The 19,521-nt window shown below is 41.0% G+C and overlaps 1 protein-coding gene across 22 annotated transcripts in view; it reads right to left on the minus strand.

Moving 5' to 3' along the window:
* The window catches only part of FHIT (fragile histidine triad diadenosine triphosphatase), a 1,501,610-nt gene that overhangs the window by 980,385 nt on the left and 501,704 nt on the right, over positions 1-19,521 (minus strand). For 2 of the 22 annotated variants that reach the window (XM_059940095.1, XM_059940097.1), the window contains one exon: positions 17,406-17,551. The exons of the other annotated variants lie outside the window; for them this stretch is intronic. The gene's annotated coding sequence lies outside the window, so the exon portion shown is untranslated. The remainder of the gene's footprint in view (positions 1-17,405; positions 17,552-19,521) is intronic. 22 annotated transcript variants of the gene reach the window in all.

Genomic DNA, 19,521 nt, shown 5'->3' on the forward strand with positions numbered 1-19,521 from the left:
ACCAACAGCCTCAGAGCCTCTTTAAAGCTTTTGCATTTGGTCTTCTTTTCTGCTTTAGGAATATGCTTAATATTCTACTATACTATTTCAGGAAGCAGCACTGTTATATCTAGCTGATTAGTACTACTATTATTAACTGATATACTATTAATAATAATAGTAATTAGCAGCTAGTTAGCACTTAGCATGTGCCAGGTACTATGCTTGCATTTAACATGCATTAACTTCTGAACATTTCACATGCTTTAACTTATATAATGTTCCCACCAACACCACGAGAAAGGTAGAACACCCTCTCCTAAGGGTGAGGCTCACCAATGTAAAGTAATTTTCCTTAAGTCACAGAGCTATCACAAAAAAGGATAACAAATTGAGGGAAGGAACTGCACTGGAAAATGGGGGCCAAGGAATGTTTGATAACAATTTCTAATAGTAAGTAAGCATATATGCAAAATATCCAAAAATAAAAAAGCCAAAATCTAGCACCAATCAGTGACGTTTCCAGTTCTGGTCAGGGGGTTGACAACAAAGGGATGGCCTCCCTTTCTAATCCAACAAAGGGTTAGAAACCGTATCACTCAAAGATATCACTCAAGATTGATCTGATGGCTGAAAAGGTTTTGTCAACACTCCAAAAATTGCATTAGTGACTAGGTGATTGATGAAGTTAATCAAATAGAACTGGATTAGAAATCCAGCTATGAAGTGGATTACTTCCAATCTGAGAATTAGGAATTCATTTACCAATGATATAACAGGTAGCATCAATTTTCAAAAACTGAAACCCTGTTCCTGTTTGTCCACAGGGCAAAATGAAATAAAAATAGCTTTGAAAAGACTGACCCTATAGAACAACTTGATCTTGGGAACATTTTTCCAGATGTCTGAAACTTTTGCTTTCACTAACTCACTTTGTTCCCTGACTTGGATACCTGGTAGGGAGATTCTGGTCAGTTTTCAGCAGAGAAAATGTGGACAAAGAAATGAGTTGACTATTCCAAGTTCAAATAGCTTTATAGCAGAAAATCCCACTTTCCTCACTTGAAGTCTAATTCTCTTTCCCTATACCAGCTGAGTCCTTAATAATAAATAGGATGACAATAGCTGACATTTACTGAGTCTTACATTATAGAGCACTCTATCTAAGCACCTGAAAGATGGCAACTAATTTATTTAATCCAAAGTGTGTGAGAGAGGGATACTACTACTATTCCTATTTTGTATAGAAGGGAAAGGAGATGCTAGAAGGTTAGTTGACATGCATAGGAAATGGAGTGAGACCCTGAACCCTGAAGACTTTGTCTTCTTCATAGTGTCTCCATGTTGTTTCAGAATAGAAGCAGTTAGACATATAAGGGTTAAGCCTGGCTAGACCAACTCCAAGTTGAGTCTTTTTTACACTAGGCAAACTGTCTTCAATATACTTATAATAACTTTATAAACGAAATAACATTTTGAAGTTTATTTCCTCTCAACACAGAAACATCACTACATCTCCCCTGGGATTTTCAGCACTGTCTGTTGTGGAACTGGTATGGGCTTAGCAAGTATTGCTTTATCACTCTTAAATAAAAACCATTATAGTGAATGCAGAAAACAATTTCCCTTTCAGTTTCCCCACTTCTACCCATATTGAGAAAGATGGATCCTTAAAGTGCTGAAGGAAAGCTCACAATACAATAAAACCTCAGCATCAGAAATGTTCCAAGTCCCTCTGCTCTCTCCCCATATTTAGGAAACTAGAATTTAATATAGGGCTCAGCCCTCCAGAGAATCCAGTGTATAGAACTGCTAATACATTTTTATATATTTTAACTGAGATAAACAAGAAAGAGATAGAGAAGCCAGGGCAGCTATGTCAAAGACATAATTACGATAAGACTAATCCAGCTAACAGCAATAGAGGCAGATAGTGACTCTACTGTGATGCTATGTATAGTTTGTATGGTCAGAAAACTATATCAATATAAAATGTGAATGAGACAGGAGCCCCAATACAGGAAGGCAAAGATAACTTACTGTGTGACTCCAGAAAATAAAGTTTATCCAGGAGATCAAGGAGCATTTATCCTATTACTAAAATATCATCCAAATATATTTTATAAATTGAAACCTGGATCAAATCATTTGATTAATGAAAGAGTATTAAAAAGGAGCACACTGGGTCTATAACCAAATAGTCAGGGAAACCTCAATTTTGTTTTCCCTAACAGAGTTTAAACCTTGTGGCAAATCTGTACAATTTTGAAGATAACTTAAAAATTCTCCCAGCTTGAAATTCATGGCTGTGCTATCGACCATGTCATATTTCTCAGTCTTCACCACAGAAATACCCTGAGATACATATACATTGCTGAAATACACTATTTCTCAAAATTGACTATCTTCAACTCCAGTAACCCTGTCAAAAAAGGAAGGTTACTCCGGTCACTTCATTTTTGGGAAATCCACATTAACTCATTTCTTCAAATGCTCATTAACATTTCTATTAACGATACTTCTGACCCTCCATACCCACTCTTTCAGACAGGTCAAAACTAAATTTTTCAGTTTGCCATTTAAGCCTATCCCTCAAGTCTTTGCAGATAAAATATCATAAAAACAATGGTTTCTATTCCAGCTAGATGGGAATTCTCTTCCATTCCCTATACTCTTCCCACTAAACTCTACCCTTTGCTAATCCCAAGAGGCATGGAAACCCAAATGCCTATTGTACTAGAATGTAATGGAAATAAATGAGTAAAGCAATCTAGTTATAAGAAAAATAAACACCAATACACTTGATTGCATAGTAAACACTATCTCCCTGCCCCTTATTTTTTGTCACAGAGACTTGTCAAAATTTATTTTTCATTTTCAAAACTTTGCTAGAGGGCTTCCCTGGTGGTGCAGTGGTTGAGAATCCACCTGCCAAGGCAGGGGACACAGGTTCGATCCCTGGTCCGGGAAGATCCCACATGCCGCAGAGCAACTAAGCCCGTGCGCCACAACTACTGAGCCCATGTGCCGCAACTACTGAAGCCCATGTGCCTAGAGCCCGTGCTCCGCAATGAGAGAAGCCACCGCAATGAGAAGCCCGCACACTGCAACGAAGAGTAGCCCCTGCTCGCCGCAACTAGAGAAAGCCTGTGTGCAGCAACAAAGACCCAACACAGCCAAAAATTTTAAAAAATTAAATAAAAAAACTTTTGCTAGAGACATAGTAATAAAGAAATAGTCTCAATAGTGCAAGCAGCGACCAGATGGCAGTTGACCTTTGACCTCAGTGTTAAGAGACATCATGAAGAGGTGGAGACTGGCAAAATATCTGTCTAGATTGGCATTTGCTACTCACCTCCAGCCATTTGTTGCCAACTAGGAATTCAGGCTCCATGTTGTAAGATCTTCCAGTTTTTTATGGAAAGTAAGAAAACCTGCACTTTCTGTGAAATCTCCAGATTTTCTACTATTTTCCAATCTTGCATGAAATATTCCATTTTTCCAATCTATTCTATTTCTATATTCTAGTGTAGTAGACATCTGGTTTTCTGTTTGCTTTCTGCCAGTGAGCTGATATACTGAGACCTCTGAGTTATACCATCCTCCAGCCAGTAACTTTGTCTTTTTCACCACTACCCCCTACTCCAACCACCCAACCTTTCCACCTATCTATGCCCATCACTTCCTTTAAGACTTTACTCAAGAAAATACTTTCTCCACACAATTTTCCCTGGATCACTCTACTCTTCCTTCCTCATGATCAAACTGTTTTATTCCTTCAGCCTTTATACATACACTTTGTGATCCATTTGTAAGCCCTCCAGCTCCTTCTCTAATTACACCTAGACTACAAATCTCTAACGCTGAGGACCCTGTCTCCTACCACCTTCACACCCCCTGAGGACTTAGCAGAGTATTATATACCCCACAGGCATTACGTGCATACTTTGGGTGAATAAACAGTCTATCTGCCTAATCTTGCTGGGCTAGTAGTTTATATTCTTAGACCTAATGCACTTTCGAATCAAAATAGTAAGTCTAAGTCAACTCTCCATAGTTAAGGCAATCTTGAGGATTCAAATACTTAGCTGAACAGGCAAGGCAAAACAGTTTATCCAGGCAATAAAAGAAGAAGACATCTATTAAGCTGAATCATCAAGGCAACTGTCCCAGTCCGGCAAATGTTCAAGTTTGGAACTTAGTTTCAAGATGTAGCATGGAGAGAAAACATATGATACAAGTGTCACCTCTTTCATGTCCTGAGCTTGTGACAGACATCATTAATTGATCACAGCATTCTTTTCTGCTGAGTCTGAATCCAACTTTAGAAACCTTTTTAACAGCATTCTAGATGGATCAGCGTTCTAGGTGGAGCTGGTATTTGAGTGGAAAACACTAACAAAAGGATAAGATACACATAAATTTTAGGGGTCAAAAAAGAGAAAACATAATATGTAACTTCTGCTGCCTCTCAACTTCTCTAAATTTTAGAAGCTGGATGACTTAGAATGGGGAAAGTTAGGTATCTAAAGTTGAAGAGTTTAGTAAGAACTAAAGAAGAAAAAAATATTTCTACTTTAATGGCTATGCCAGTTTACCTTACCTGTTAAATTTTAATCCTGTATAAAAGATTTACTCTGTGATGGAGCTGCTTTTGTTATGCCTTATAAAACATACTGAAATACATAAAGGGTAAATGACTCCACAGGGATTGCTAGTTTAAATAAATAAATGGCTATATTTATTTATATTTATATTCAAGGGGCTGTTTCATTTCTCAAACATCGAACCAAAACCACTTTTAACAACTAAGACACAAAATGACCAGCATCAAGAATTATGATGAAGGACCTCCCTGGCAGTCCAGTGGTTAAGACTCTACGCTCCCAATGCAGGGGGCACAGGTTCTATCCCTGGTTGGGGAACTAAGATCCCACATGCCACATGGCATGGCCAAAAAAAAAAGAGGAAAAAAAAAAAAAATATGATGAAAAGCCAATTATCTTTAACTATAAGCAAACTTATTAGCATTTATTAAAACAAATGATCTCTCAATACCAGAAAAAATAAATGTGGATAGGTTAATTAATCCTTCACTCCTAAGAGACCAAAAGTTACTTTTCAGAGACTCCGTGCCTTTTAAACCAAATCCACAGACAATAAGAAACCAGTAGATGATAAATTAAGGTGCAAGCAAAAGACTGAGTAGCACAGTAGACATCTATGAGTTTTGCTTGCCCCAGCATGCATTCCTCATTATACTGGAGTCAGCATCCTGACTTTCCTCTGGGGAGCCTCATCCTTCCAACTCTCAGGCCAGATGGCATGGATGGAGCTAATTTCACACCCTACCACCAAGAGTGGGCCACTGACCAATCAGTGTTTTCCATTTGATGAATGATACAGGGAGCTCTTCATCAATTCAAGTCAATCCAATGATACTCAATCCTGAAATCTGGCCTGGAACTATTGAGAAAGAGAAGTTGGAAAAAAAAAAAAAATCCTGCTGGCATGCTGAGCTGCTAAGATATATACTTTGAGCCTCTGGTGGCCATCTAACCACCACAAAAAGAGACCCTGCCTCTGCATGACACCAACCTGATGCAAGCGGAACTAAAAGATGAGAGAAATAGATTTGTGATGCTATCTTTGAGCAGCTAAATCCAGCCATTCCTGAAGGCAAAGTAGCTCTTAACTTTTCAGATAGGTAGGGCAATATCCCCTTACTTTCATTAAGCCACAGGTAAAGCTGAGTTTCTGTCACTTGCAAATAAAAGAGTCATAACTAAATGCAAATAGCTTATAGTTTATTTCATTATTGGGTGTTGAACCTCTAAGCTTTCGCATCACTGTATTAGAAAACATATTCCAGTACTGACGGGCTATTACCTCGTGCAGCGACCCTCATAAATTCTCATTTCCTCTCAGCACCTCTGTTTTCTCATTTATAAATTAGGGATTAAAAAAAATGGTAGTCCACAGAGAAGATATACAAATGGCCAATAAGCACATGAAAAGACATTCAACATCATTAGTCAATAGGGAAATGCAAATCAACTCTACAATGAGACACCACTTCACACCTACTTGGATGGCTATAATCAAAAAGACAGACAATAAGAAGTACTTTCTAGGATCTGGAGAAATTTAAAACCTCATCAACAGTATATTGTTGATGGGAAGGAAAATGGTGCTTTGGAAAACAGTCTGGCAATTCCTCAAAGGTTAAACATAGAGTCATCATATGACCTAGCAATTCAACTCCAGAGGAAAAAAATATATATAAGTGTACACAAAAATTTGTATACAAATGTTCATAGCAGCATTATTCACAATAGCCAAAAAGTGGAAACAACCTAAATGTCCATCTACTTATGAAAAGGTAAACAAAAAGTTGTATATCCATAAAATGGGATATTATTCAGTAATAAACAGTAATGAAGTACTGATACCTGCTACAACATGGATGAACCTTGAAAACATTACACTAAGTAAAAGAAGCCCATCACAGAAGACCACATACTGTCTGATTGCATTTATATGAAATGTCCAGAAGAGGCAAATCCACAGAGACAGATGCCTTGAGAAAGGTTGAGGCAGCGGCAGGGTGGACGGCAGACTCAGGGCCCTTGGTGCCTTCTCACATTGCTCTTTTTATTCCTTGGATAACTAGCAACCTGTCTTACCCACGGGTGTGTCACGCACTATAAAACACTTGTACATACATGTGTCTGTCAATAAAGTTGATGTCCTCCTGCCACCCCCAAGAAAAGAGAAAAAGAGAGAGAGAAAGAGATATACAGTAGCAGAGGCAGCTCCCCACTGGGTCTGAGCCTTGCCAGCCCCACCACCGGGAGACCATTGCAGTCAGCTGGCACCTGTTCTTCTGTAACCTCGTGACACCGAAATGCTGCGATCAAAAATGTCGACACATTGGAGGAAATGCAACAGGACTTGGTGGAGTGTGCTACTCAGGCGTTGGAGAAATATAACATAGAGAAGGACATTGCGGCCCATATTAAAAATGAGTCTGACGAGAAATAAACTTCACCCGGCACTGTGTCTTGGGGAGGAACTTCCGTAGTTATGTGACACATATGTGGGGACTGCTAATTGGTACAGGGTTTCTTTGTGGGGTGATGAAAATGTTCTGGAATTAGAAAGTGGTGATGGCTGCACAACTTGGTGAATATACTAAAACCAGTGAACTGTATACTTTAAAAGAGTTAATGTTATGGTGCAGGAATTATATCTCAATTTTTTTAATTTAATGGAAGAAAATGGTAGCCTATTCTGATTCTCACCATGGCCAGTACAAGAAATCCATGATGATAATTATAAAAATGACTATTCTTGGGAAAAACTAAGAAAAAAATCCATACAAGTGTAAAGATCTATTGTTTTTAAAGCTTCAGCAAATGTTAAGAGAATGGGAAAACAAAATTACCAAATAGATTTTCTCAGATCACTTGGCTTCTTTTGTATCAAGAAATGGTCAACAGATAGCTAGCAGGCGCACATAAAAGCTATTTGGAGACCTCTTGAGGTTAACAGCATGCAACATATTGCCACTGGACCAGCCTGGCCGGGAGTATTACTTACGCCACCCTTTCACAGCTGTATTGGTCTCCCATTAAATATTCAGAGCTTCCTTGTTAATAAACTGCATTAGGAGCTAGATGCATTGTCTGGATAAACTGCACTGTCCAAAAGGCTAACCCATTATTACAGAAAATGCAGAATGTAATTAGTATTCCTCTGTGCATAAGCCACAGCTTCCAAAAATGGTGCTATATTATGAAGCCTTAATTAATAAACAAGAGTTGGGCCGTGACCGGTTACATTTATCTGAATTTTATATTGTGAAGAAAGGCCACTGTTCAAATCCCATTTACAAATATCTAAATTCTGGCTAGCCTACATGAAGACAATCTAAACAGTAAGCCTGAGAATTCTGTGCTGCTAATAGCATTGTGTTGGTACACCAACAACAGCAAACGATTAACTGCTGGGGCATAAACCATCCTGAGAAATGCTCGGAGTGGGATTATGATAACATTGTATTTCAGCTGTATTATATGGTGCAATTCTTCTATTTGTTCATATGCATTTCCCATTTAATGGATGGAGGAACCACGGTGGCTTTTCATATCACTGTAAAGCCCTAAATGTGACAAAAGAAAAAAAAAAATGTGAGCTGGAAAAAAAAAAAAAGTGTGAGGTGGTGCTGGGTGGGAGCAGGGGTACTTCATGATGGAGTGTAAGTACACAGTTTCTTTCTGCATTTCCAGCTGCTTGTCATTGATTTTCCCCTAACCTAACCCCAAAGGAGAGTCATTTATGTAAGCCATGAGCATTGAACTAATATTTGGGACCATAATATTGAGTAGCCCAGTTTATGAGCCTCAACTAAAGGAGTATTTGCATTAAACTGTATTCACCTGATTAAAATCCATCAACTCTACCATCCTGAGAATTACTTAGCACCAGTTACACTCAGCTACAGGTTCTCTGTGCAAATCAGAGGGCAGCAAGGAGTCAGACTCATACCGGGAGGGGAAGGGAGGGGAAGAGCATGTGATGTGTGTTGAAAAGCAGATCGCATTAAAGACTGCCAGTGCTTACATCTGAAAAGAGTCCTAAGCCTACTGCAAATACAGAGCTGTGTGAACATGATAATTCTTTCAACAGAGTCTGTAATATGGCTTCCAGGGGTGCTGTGAAAACAGGGTGGTGAGACAGTGTTACAGTTCAGTGAAGAGAGACTGGCCCAGCAAGGGAATGCGGCATCCACAGGAAGCCCAGGAAATGGTCCCTGCCTCCGCAGAATCAGCTAGTGCTCATGGATGGATCCTGAGCCTGGGGGATATCAGCAGCCTGAACAAGTTGTCTTAGATCACTGCCCTTTCTATCAGCTCCAGGCACCAGGCATAGGCTCAGAGTCCTATCGGTCTTGGCAACACTTGTTCACCGTGACCACAGAGATGGCATTTTAGTCAGTAATAGGCTGTAAGAGGCCACCTTCATGCATGTGAAGAACACTCCCTGAGACACTGGTTTAAGTCCTAGATCCCTACCACCTAGCTATGTGATGTCAGACAAACAGGCTTGCTCATCTTTCAATCAGAGGGTGGAGTCAGATAATAAATACCTGTGAAGTGAATGAATAAGGGAATAAAAACCCCTAAAGCCGAGTTTCTAACCTCAGTACCACTGATATTTAGGGCCAGATAATTCTTTGTTGTGGGGTTTGAGTAGGGGAGAAAAATATTCCCTTCTACTCTTCTAGGTTCTGTAGCTGGTCTAAGAATTAAACTGACATAAAACAGATTAACAGGAGAGGGGAAAAAAATAACTATTTTAATTACATATATACCTACAGGAGTCCCACAAAGATATGAGACTCAAAAGGCCAGATGATGGAGGCTTATACATTCATCCCTTGGTATCTGCATGGGATTGGTTCCAGGACCCCCACGGATACCAAAATCCACAGATGCTCAAGTCCCTTACAGTTGGCCCTCCATATTGGTGTATGCAGAACCCGTGGATACAGAGGGCCGACTACATACAGGGAGCTAAGGAAAGGAAAGGGGTCTCGGGACTTCGTAGTGGGAAGGCAATCATGAGAAAGTAAGAGGAGGAGATGTTTGGTGAACAAAGGTACAGGCCCCTTTCTAATGTAAATTCCCTTACAAAAGCATAACTTCTACTGTTTTCAGAGCTTCTCCTGTGTCTGCAGTTTCTCAAAATAATTGGATGGAAATAATCCTTATTCGAGAGTGGCACATTTGGCATAGCATATTCTGCTACCCTTCAGATGTTTCTAGCCTCTACAGACAAGATGGGAGTAACATACCCTCTCTCAGTTATGACAACTAAATAAGTCTCCAAACATTGCCAAATGTCTCTCGGGGACAAAACTGCTCCTGGTTGAGCACCACCTCTAACGTATTTAGGTTCCAAGAGATAAATTCATGCACCATACAACTATATAGTAACCTCTAACTTTTAAGAAAACTTACACTGACACCTTCAATATCACTGGTAGTTTATTTTGACAAAAATTTTATTGAGCACCTATTATGTGCCAAGTAGAAAGATGAATGGGAAAATACTGCCTCTGCCCTTGAGGAGGTCACAGACTAAGTGAAAGTGGCATTTTCACAGTCCTACGTCAAAGAGAAGGGTAATGTTCAGCTAACCATGTTTCCAGTAAGTATGAGAATACCCTTCTGTGTGACTAGACAGGCAAGAAGTCAGAGCATACCTCTTTGCTGTTAAAAGATTAGCACATATATCAGAGATGCTGTCATTTGATAAGGTGAATTTTTGGTTGTTTGGACGCATTTTAGTTGTTTGCTGCAGTTTGTTTATTGGTAGGCAGGGGAGCCTCCGACCAAAAGGACTGTCCCAGGAGGTTGTTTAGCCTGAGCATAAGCCAAGACAAAGAGCTCGGGAATGAGACTGCCACTTACTTGCTGTGTGACCCTTGGCAATGCATTAACCCCTCCAATCCTCAAGTCCTTTTCTATGAAAGGGAGATAATCATTGTAAAGTGGTTAGCACGATGCCTGCCATGAAGCAAAACCTCAGGAAACAAGAGCTATTATCATTGCTGTTGGTATTGTAACCTCTCTATTTTATTACAGACTGCCCTTTTTTTTTGTGCTAAAATATACATAACATAGAATTTACCATTTTAACCGTTTGAAGTGTACAGTGCGGAGGCATGAAGTACATTCACACTGCTGTGCAACCATCAACACCATCCATCTCCAGTCCCCAAACTGAAACTCCCCTTTCCTCCCTGCCCCCATGAGTGTTTGTTTAAACCAGATCTTATCCACAAAAATACCTTTTGAGGAAATGAAGTCTAGGCTTTTGTTTGGCAAAGCCTCTCTCCTTGACTAAACTTCCTCTAATCCCTCCTTGCCTTGACCTTGTCTGGGTCTGGTGGCCCAGCTGTAGCAAGAATCTTGCTAAATCAGTTTAGCAAACAAACAAAGAAAGAAAAAAACACTTTAATCTTCCTCAACATCTGATCACATTCCCCATCCCCCACCCTTGGTATTTGATCACCTTGGCTGGCCTTCAGCAAGAACCCTTAGGTCAGTTTAGTAAGAATTACCCTTTTGCCTTAAAAAGTTCCCATCCACTGACCCCTATTCTGCCCCTTGACTCTAAATCCCCACTTGTCCATGTTTCATTTGGAATTGAACCCAGTTTATACTGAGGTTTCTTTTCCTCTATTGTAATAGTTCCAGAATAAAATCTGTTTTTACCTCTTTAGCTACTATCAGGCTCCAGCTGTCACATGTAAATGGAACTAAAGGCAATTCCCACAGTACCCTAGAAACAGAACAGAAACAGCACTTACAATGGCCATCTGGGGTTATGTTGATGAGTTTAGTATCCATCAGCCACCTCCTAGGAGTAACATGTAAGTGATTCATCTATCTTGAGGCAATAAACAGAGGATTCCAAACAAAAGCACAAAGGCTCCTGACTGTGGGGCCTGCCCATCATATTTACCATCACAAAAGCATTGACTGCACTCCCCACTTCTGTTAAGACTGGAGCATCTAATCAATTATTGGGGCGGGGCGTCGCCAAACCGTGACTTAATGGTATATTATTTTGAAATAAAGTTACTTAAGAAACGGCTAATGCAAGAGGGACTCTCTGACCCTCCTGTCCATCTCCCTGAAAGCAGGAAATAAGTCTCCCCTGTGAAAGGTGCACTCCCTGCATCTGGAGGTAGAAGGAAGGACCGGCACCCTTATCCCCAGAGACAGGGAACTCAGGCCTAGAAGCCTATGTAAACAAACCTTGTTACTTCTTTAATTCACTACTCCAAGCCCAAGCTCTGTTTAGATTCTTCACTAATTGAGCACCCAAAACCTGAGTTTCTTTGTCCTGTCAATTCCTCACAAATGTATTGTCTAAAAAGTATAAAGGCTGCCTGCTTTGGCCACTTCTTAAATCCCATTCCTATGAGACCTCCACGCACGTGAATTAAAATGTGTTTCTTTTTCTCCTGTTTATCTATCTTGTGTCAATTTTATTGTTAGTCTGCTCATAAGAACTCAAGAATGGTAGAGGGAGAAGTTTTCTCCCGGACACAATATTCCAGAAGGAACTCTGTTGACATATTCATTTGGTAGCCTGTAATTGGTGGGAAAAGACTAGTCGTTGGGCCTAAACTATCAAAGGCACTTACTTTCCCATAGAAAGTAAGCAAACTTCCTTCGTCAAGAATCCACGTGCTTTTGTAGAAGCATTCTAGGGGGAAAACTTCTGGTTTATAGCCAACCTCACAAAGTAGCTAAAGAGTTCCTAATTTCACCTCAAACCTCTGCTTCAGCACCTACTGAGCTGTGTCAAGTTATTTTCTATCCACTGTCATTCCTGATCCTATGGCAATTCAGTTTAAGGCGTTCGTAGACAGGAACCCTATCTGAGCTGTCAGCACCTGGCCTGATCATCTTCCAGCAAGTGGTCAGGCAGAAGCATGCAGCTCAGGATGCCCTGAAGCAGACTGTCGAGGAAACCGGCCGATGAGATGAGCATCTCCACTTGCACTCAGCTGATAACATATATGGTACTTCTGTCACCATCTGTCCAGGCCTATTGATCTTGTAACAGCCCCCAGGCACTTCAGTCTGGTGGCAGCTCTGTGACTTCTACCTGTGGATCACTTTGTCTCCATGCCCTTTCCTCTTCCCCTTCTTATCCATGCATTAGGACCTCGCCAAAATGTTACCTCCTTTGAGAAGCCTTTCCTATACCCGCTAAGGCAGAAGTGGAGATGGCTGTTTTGAAACAGAAACACACAAACAAATGAACAAAAACATTGAAATCTCCAAACTGAATCTGCACTTTATCTCAAAAGATGTGGTACGATGTATGGTGTAATGTATGGCAATTTTTTCCAAGTCTTAACAATACATCACAGTGACCTGGGGAATTTTTTTTAAATATGGATTCTCAGGCCCCACCCTGATTGAGACATTAGGCCACAAGCTTGTGGCCCAAGAAGGTATTTTGTTTTAAAGTTTCCCAAGATATTCTGATGTACAAAAGTACTGGAAACAGTAGGCAGGCATGCTACTGTGTGTCTTTAGGAAAGTCACTTTGCTTGCCTGAGACTGTTTCTCATTTGTAAAATTGCGGATAAGAATGCCCATCTCACAAGGTTTTGGAAAAGACCCACAGAGGGCAAGAGTGCAAAATCCTTGAATGATGATGCCTCAGCAAGTGGAGCTATGAGGATGACTACTACGGATTTCCTTAAAAAGCTGTTCTCCGCTTCTCAAAACCAATAGCCCAGTTTGCAAAACCTTCCTCTACTAGAGAACAATGTACCAAAGAGAAGACGGTTTCAAACCAGGATGACAGCCTGAAAAAAAATCAAAAGGGACATTGAGAAGGAGCCCATGTAGAAAGCAGGACATGAGCATGTAATTAGGTTTTTCTGAAGGCCTATATTCTTCATTCCCATTGCCATTTCTCCTGATTAAAAGGTTCCCCCAGTAGCTGAAACCATTAACATAAGTCCATCAAATGGTAGCTGTTGTGGAGAGGTACCCCACTCTGTTAAATTAGTCAGGCTTTTTGTGTCTCTCATAGACTAATGCTTTAACACTTCACTACCTATAATAAAGTATATGCACCATAAGAAAAATGTGTTTTGTGACCAGCAGGCTATAACACAGTGTTCTGCTTATAGGAGCCATGGGTTTAATTGTATCCTAAGCTGATGATGAGTCACCACTCTGGCTTTTGGTTAAGGAGGCCAAACAACGACTCTGTAAACCTCAGCTCAGAGTGCCCCTGAGTCTGAGAAAAAATGCCTGATTATAGACTGTTTTGTATCACTTAAGGGTGTCAAACAATAGGATACCATGACAGCCAGGACTTAATCAAAATCCCCTGCAGAATAATTCCCCATAAAGAGGTGGTGGTGGGGAACTAGGAACCATTCCATAGCTCAGAGCTAGAGGGGAGAAAAATTGCTACACAGAAGTAAAAGAAGGTTGCCACCTACCACATCCACCCCTTCAGATGTCCGCCCTGGAGGCTAAACTGGGAGACAGATGAGACACCAGGCTTGGCATCTCCCGTTTGGAAGGGCTAACTCTTAGAGGGCTCATCCTGGCTCCCTCCAGCCAGCACCAGCCGAGCAGAGTTCGAGGCACTGGAGCCTTACGATTACAAACACTGGCTTTGGAGGCCATGCATCCAGAATCAGAATCCACCCATTTAGCTGAGTTACCAGCTTCGGTCACCTTTTTTAGGTTCTGAGCTTCTGCCTCTATTTCAAAAATGGGAATAATAAAAACATGCAGCTTCTAAGGTCAGGGTGCAGATTGAATTTTATGGAAAGGACTTAACATGTGCTCAATAAGAAGCAGTTGATACCATTATTTTTTATTATTATTATTACTACCAAGGAACTATCAGCAAGTCTGAGTCTCCTATGAATGTTAGTCAAGAGCCACCAAGCTTCTATTATGTGGCGAGCACTGTGGTAGGTCTTGGGGACACAGGAGCAAACAGGACAGATACAATCTGCCCTTTTATGAAGCTTATGGTGTGTGTGTGTGTGTGTGTGTGTGTGTGTGTGTGTGTGTGTGCGTACTGGCCTGCACATTGTTTATAAACAAAACAAAACATGTAGCAAACATTTCAAAATTGGGTGACTTCACACAAAAGTCCAGATTTCTGGCTCTTTTTGAAAACATCAGAAAATCTGAGAGGAAGTGAGATCTCTCTCCACAGGCCAACCTGCTCCTCCAAAGCCCTCACAAGTCCCAAAACATAGCTCCAGCCTTCCGCCTGAGACGGGCTCACTGGTCTCCCTAATTAAGAGAGTAGAACGCTCTCAGGCTACACAGGATGAGGGGCCCCGGGGAACATGAGAGACAAGGAAGCTGAGGACACAGACCTAGAGGACCAGAACTGAAATGCAGGGAGGGAAAGGAGGACTGGTATCCACCCTCTGTCCCCGGGTTTATTTGTCTCTCGGCTCAGCTTGCTTGGTTTGGCTGGACACAGAAAACCCTGGAGGGGAATTCTGATTCCAACTTGCTCTATGCACAGCTAATTATTTGGGGCTCCCAGAAGGTTGGAGAGAACAATGACTTCCCCAGCAGTTACAGTTGGACTAGCTTAGTTCCTTTTCTTCACCACAGGGGTCAGAACCATGTAAGGGGAGCTATTTGTTTTGGTCTTAAACCAAATCTGCCCTGGGACACAGACAGATGTTCTGACCTGAGACTAGGAAAGCCACTACTTCAATGCCTAGCAAAATTCTCCTCTCTTGCCTTCCTAGTCAGCCTCCAGACCCATAATATGCATTTTCCCTGTTTAAACTGTTTACTTCTCTCCTTTGCAAATAAGAAGTAATGTTCAGAAAAAAATACTATATGCCCAAGAATTGCATCCCTGCTCCCAAGTGAGATATTTCATGTTTCCTAGGAAGATGGGATAAAGACAAGCAGGGGAGCTAACTGGGATGGATCAGTGAAACTACAGAAGCTCATTTGTATACAACCTTCTAATAAGTATCCACAACTTCATTCTAATAGGAAATGCATGACAAGTCCCTTAAAAACAAAGAAATAGGAGAGAAAAATACATGCTCCATAGTTGTGAACACTATAACAGACTGGAACAATCTTCCAGCAACCACACAGAGATTTTTCCTACATCCACCCAAAACTATTATCGTCAATGGTGTCCCCTCATTTCAAACAGAATGAAATGGATTTAGTTGGCTGCTACAGGCTGTTTCTAGCCTTCCTGCATCTAAAGACATTTTCACTCTCAGCCTTTCCAGTAGGGATTCATTTGGATTTCTTGTCAACTATCCTTCAAAGACAAGGTAAGACCTATTTTCTGATTAAACTTATACTCAATTTTATTTGTTTACCCAATCATCTAATACCTATTTATTGACTGCCTCCTAAGAGCCAGGCACTTTGTTAGGTGCTGAAGATATAAATGTGAGTCAAAACAAAGACAGGCCTTGCCCTCAAGGAATCCAGGGGAGGCAGATAATCAAAAGACCTCACCAATATAAAACTGACCTTCTGAAAGGTGCCCAAGGAGAGGTATCTGGTACCAGGAGGACCCATTACATAGAAGGAGTCCAGTTAAGGGGGTATAACAGAGGCAAAGAAAGTGTCCCAGAAGAAATAACACTTGAGCTGAAATTTATAGGCTGTAGGTACCAGATAAGCAAAGGCCCTGTAATGAGACTGAGTAGAGTGAATATAGGGACTGAATAAAGGCCAGCCTGATTGGAGTGGAGAATCCACAAGGGATGGAGTGATGAAGAAGAGTATTAATGGTGACCATGCAAGGCTTTATGGTCCACATCAAGAATTTTGAGCAATGGGAAGCCATTTTGGGGATTTTAAGCAGGGTGCAGTGGTAGTAGTTGATATAACCATATTTATGCTTTGAAAAAAATGGATTTGTGTAGAGGGGAGGCAGAGTGATTTCAGGTAGGCCAGTTAGTCTAGAATTTGGATGGTCTGGTGCTGGAGGTGCTGGAGGTGATGGAGTAGAGGTGACACATTCTAACAATACTTTGGGACCAACCCAATGTGCCAGATGCATCTCAATGGCCCAAGACAGGTACTATTAATATACTTCCTGGTGCTGTGAAGCTGAGTAAAGATTTTTTTTTTTTTTTTTGGCCACATCGCACGGCTTGTGGGATCTTAGTTCCCCAACCAGGGATTGAGCCCGGGCCCAGGCAGTGCAAGCACCAAGTCCTAACCACTGAACCACCAGGGAATTCCCAAGACATTTAGAAAGACCAAACCAAATAGGACCTGAGCACATCTAGACTCCCTCATCCCCAGCAGCAGGGTACCACTATGCGCTCTGAGCCATCATAGCTCTGTATTTGAATTTACAAATTCTGAGAAAGACTCCACAGGAAAACCAATTAAATAGGCAGGGAAGAAAACACCATTGAGCACTGGAAAGAAAGATGATAACAAGCAGGTCTCAGTGGAAGTCGGTAAATGTTGAATTTCCATACTAGTGTCATTAGCACTGTTGCTGATTTTTTTTTTTAATATTTTGGTTAATCAAAACTATGGGTCAATCAACTGTTCCATAATGACAGCTTCTGTGGTCATAAATCCTTGCTATCGCCTGCAGCTGACATGGTCTCAGTCCACGGGAGAATAAGCAGCAAAAGACTAATGTTTCTCTTCATTTCCCCCAAAGGGAGTTAGGCAATGCGTAATAAAAGAATATAAATTATTCACAATGCTTTCTTGAAGTTTATGATTCATGGTTTGGAAGAAATAATGGACGAAGGGGAGAGGTGGGAAACAGAATGCTGAATGAGAAAATTTCTTTTGAAAATGGAAGGATGAGTTTCTGAGGTAGACCAAACTCACCACACACAGGGCTTCGGGCTTCTCAGCAGTAGCCTCTGGTTCTTTCACAGAATGGTTCACTCACTCCTTACATTTGTTTGGACAATCCTTATTAAACTGTGGTCACCTGAGGAGGGCTCAGTGTCCACCAATCCAGTTTCTCTAGACTTTGGTGAAGATGGAGAGAGGAAGAGAAAAATGGAGAGGAAGGTTAGAGAGAGGTCAAGTCTAGCTGTGTGACAAAGTACTGAGGGAGTGGAAGGAAAAAAGTGTATCATCTGGTGGAGGAGAGAGGACATCTGTTTGGTTTTACTTTTAGGAAATAACAGACATCAGTATAGTAAAACATATGAAAGCGGATAGGAGCAGTAGGGTTGTTTGTTGGTTGGTTTGTTTTGATAAAGTTAATTCATATATCAAACCCCACAAAATGGAGGCTGCCCCAGTGGCCCAGCCCATGTCATAAATCTAAAGCTAGGTCAGCCCACACTTACAGGAAACACCTGTTAAGGGAGCCTAACACACACCAAATCACAATCCTCCAACTCGGCTTTAGAGAGCTCACCTTACCCTAGAAAACAGGACCTGCTCTCCTTACAAGCAAATCCCTGACCTTCTAGCCCATCATGCCATTTCCGTGTCACTGTTTCCAATCATCTGTAAAACTCGCTCTTGCCCAAAATCCCTCAAGAGGGGTGCTCCACTGCTCTGCACTGTAATCCCCCAATCCATGAATTGTTTTCCCTTGAATAAAGGACATCAAACGCATTACTAAATCATTTTAGTTTTGTCATTTGACAGTTTGTTTGTTTATAAATATGGCCTGGATTAGATATATAGCTCTCCTTCACAGTTTCTGAGAAATACAAGTAAAGGATTTCAGCAATTTTGAAACTTTGCTCTCTTGCCAAACTAGGTTTCCTTGACAGGAAATGCTGAGACTAAATCATGTGCATCTGCTCTTTATAAAGGCTAGAAACACATTTATTGAACCTACCAGATGCAGGCACTGTACTGGGCACTATTAATGGTAGAAATAATTGAAAAATCCTTCATGATCCAGCCTTGGCTTACCTTCCTAGTTTTATCTCTTGCTAGTTTTCCTTCAAAACCAAGACCACAGCCATTTTGTACTGCAATTCACAGAACATTTTGTTCTGCTTCCCCTCTTTATTTATAAACATGTTTCTTTCTGCACTGAAAGCTCTCCCTCATTCATCCAGCTGCACTGCACCTCCCCACCTGCACCTGGCCAATGCCTACATTCTTCCTGTCTCAGTTTGGATGTCACTTCCTCAGAACACTGTCCAGAATTCCGAAGTGAGTCAGGTGCCCCTACTCTGGGCTCTCAATGGGTTTATCTCAACCTAGTCTAGGTAGCATTCAATGATAATTAGATGGTGGGAAGCTTTTTGATAGTAGGGACTAAGTCTTTGTCATTCTTGCATCCCCAGGCCATAGCACCCCATGAGACACAAACAAAATACCCATTAAATCTCTGATGAATGAATAAAGATATGCAATACTTGATGCCCAATTTCAAGGAACTTTCAGTGTAATTAATAAAGATACAACCTTTTGAAATACAACACAGCACAAGGCATATAAAATAAGTGCCTCTTGTATAACAAAGTAGGTATTCAGAGGAAGCAAAGATTACTTTTGGCTGGGGTGATGGGTGCAACAGCAGTAAGAACAATTCCATGTTTATAACACAAGCACTGTTAGTTGTTTTCATAAATATCCCTGTAACATGATACTATTATCCCCATTAACAAATGAGGAACCCAAGGTTCAGAGAGGTTAAATGATTTTTCAAAGTTACAAAGCTAGTAACCAGCAAAGCCGGGATTTGAATTCTGAACACAAGATTTCAAAACACTGAGAATGAATCGGAAGGTGAGTTGCCCATGGAAAAGGGAAAACATAGATAAAGGCACTTTGGAACCATGCATATCCTGGGGACTAAAGAGAAAGATCAAGCTGATGGTATGTAGGAATACCGAGCACACCAACCCTAGAAAGTGAGTAACTAGATTGTCAGGGACCCTGCATGCCAGGCTAAGGAACTTGCATCAGTTTATGGCCACCAAGGAAGCACTGGTAGCTTTAGAGTAGAGGAAACATGACTGGAGAT

This window comes from Balaenoptera ricei, chromosome 11 (assembly GCF_028023285.1).
Source record: "Balaenoptera ricei isolate mBalRic1 chromosome 11, mBalRic1.hap2, whole genome shotgun sequence".
Lineage (NCBI taxonomy): Eukaryota > Metazoa > Chordata > Mammalia > Artiodactyla > Balaenopteridae > Balaenoptera > Balaenoptera ricei.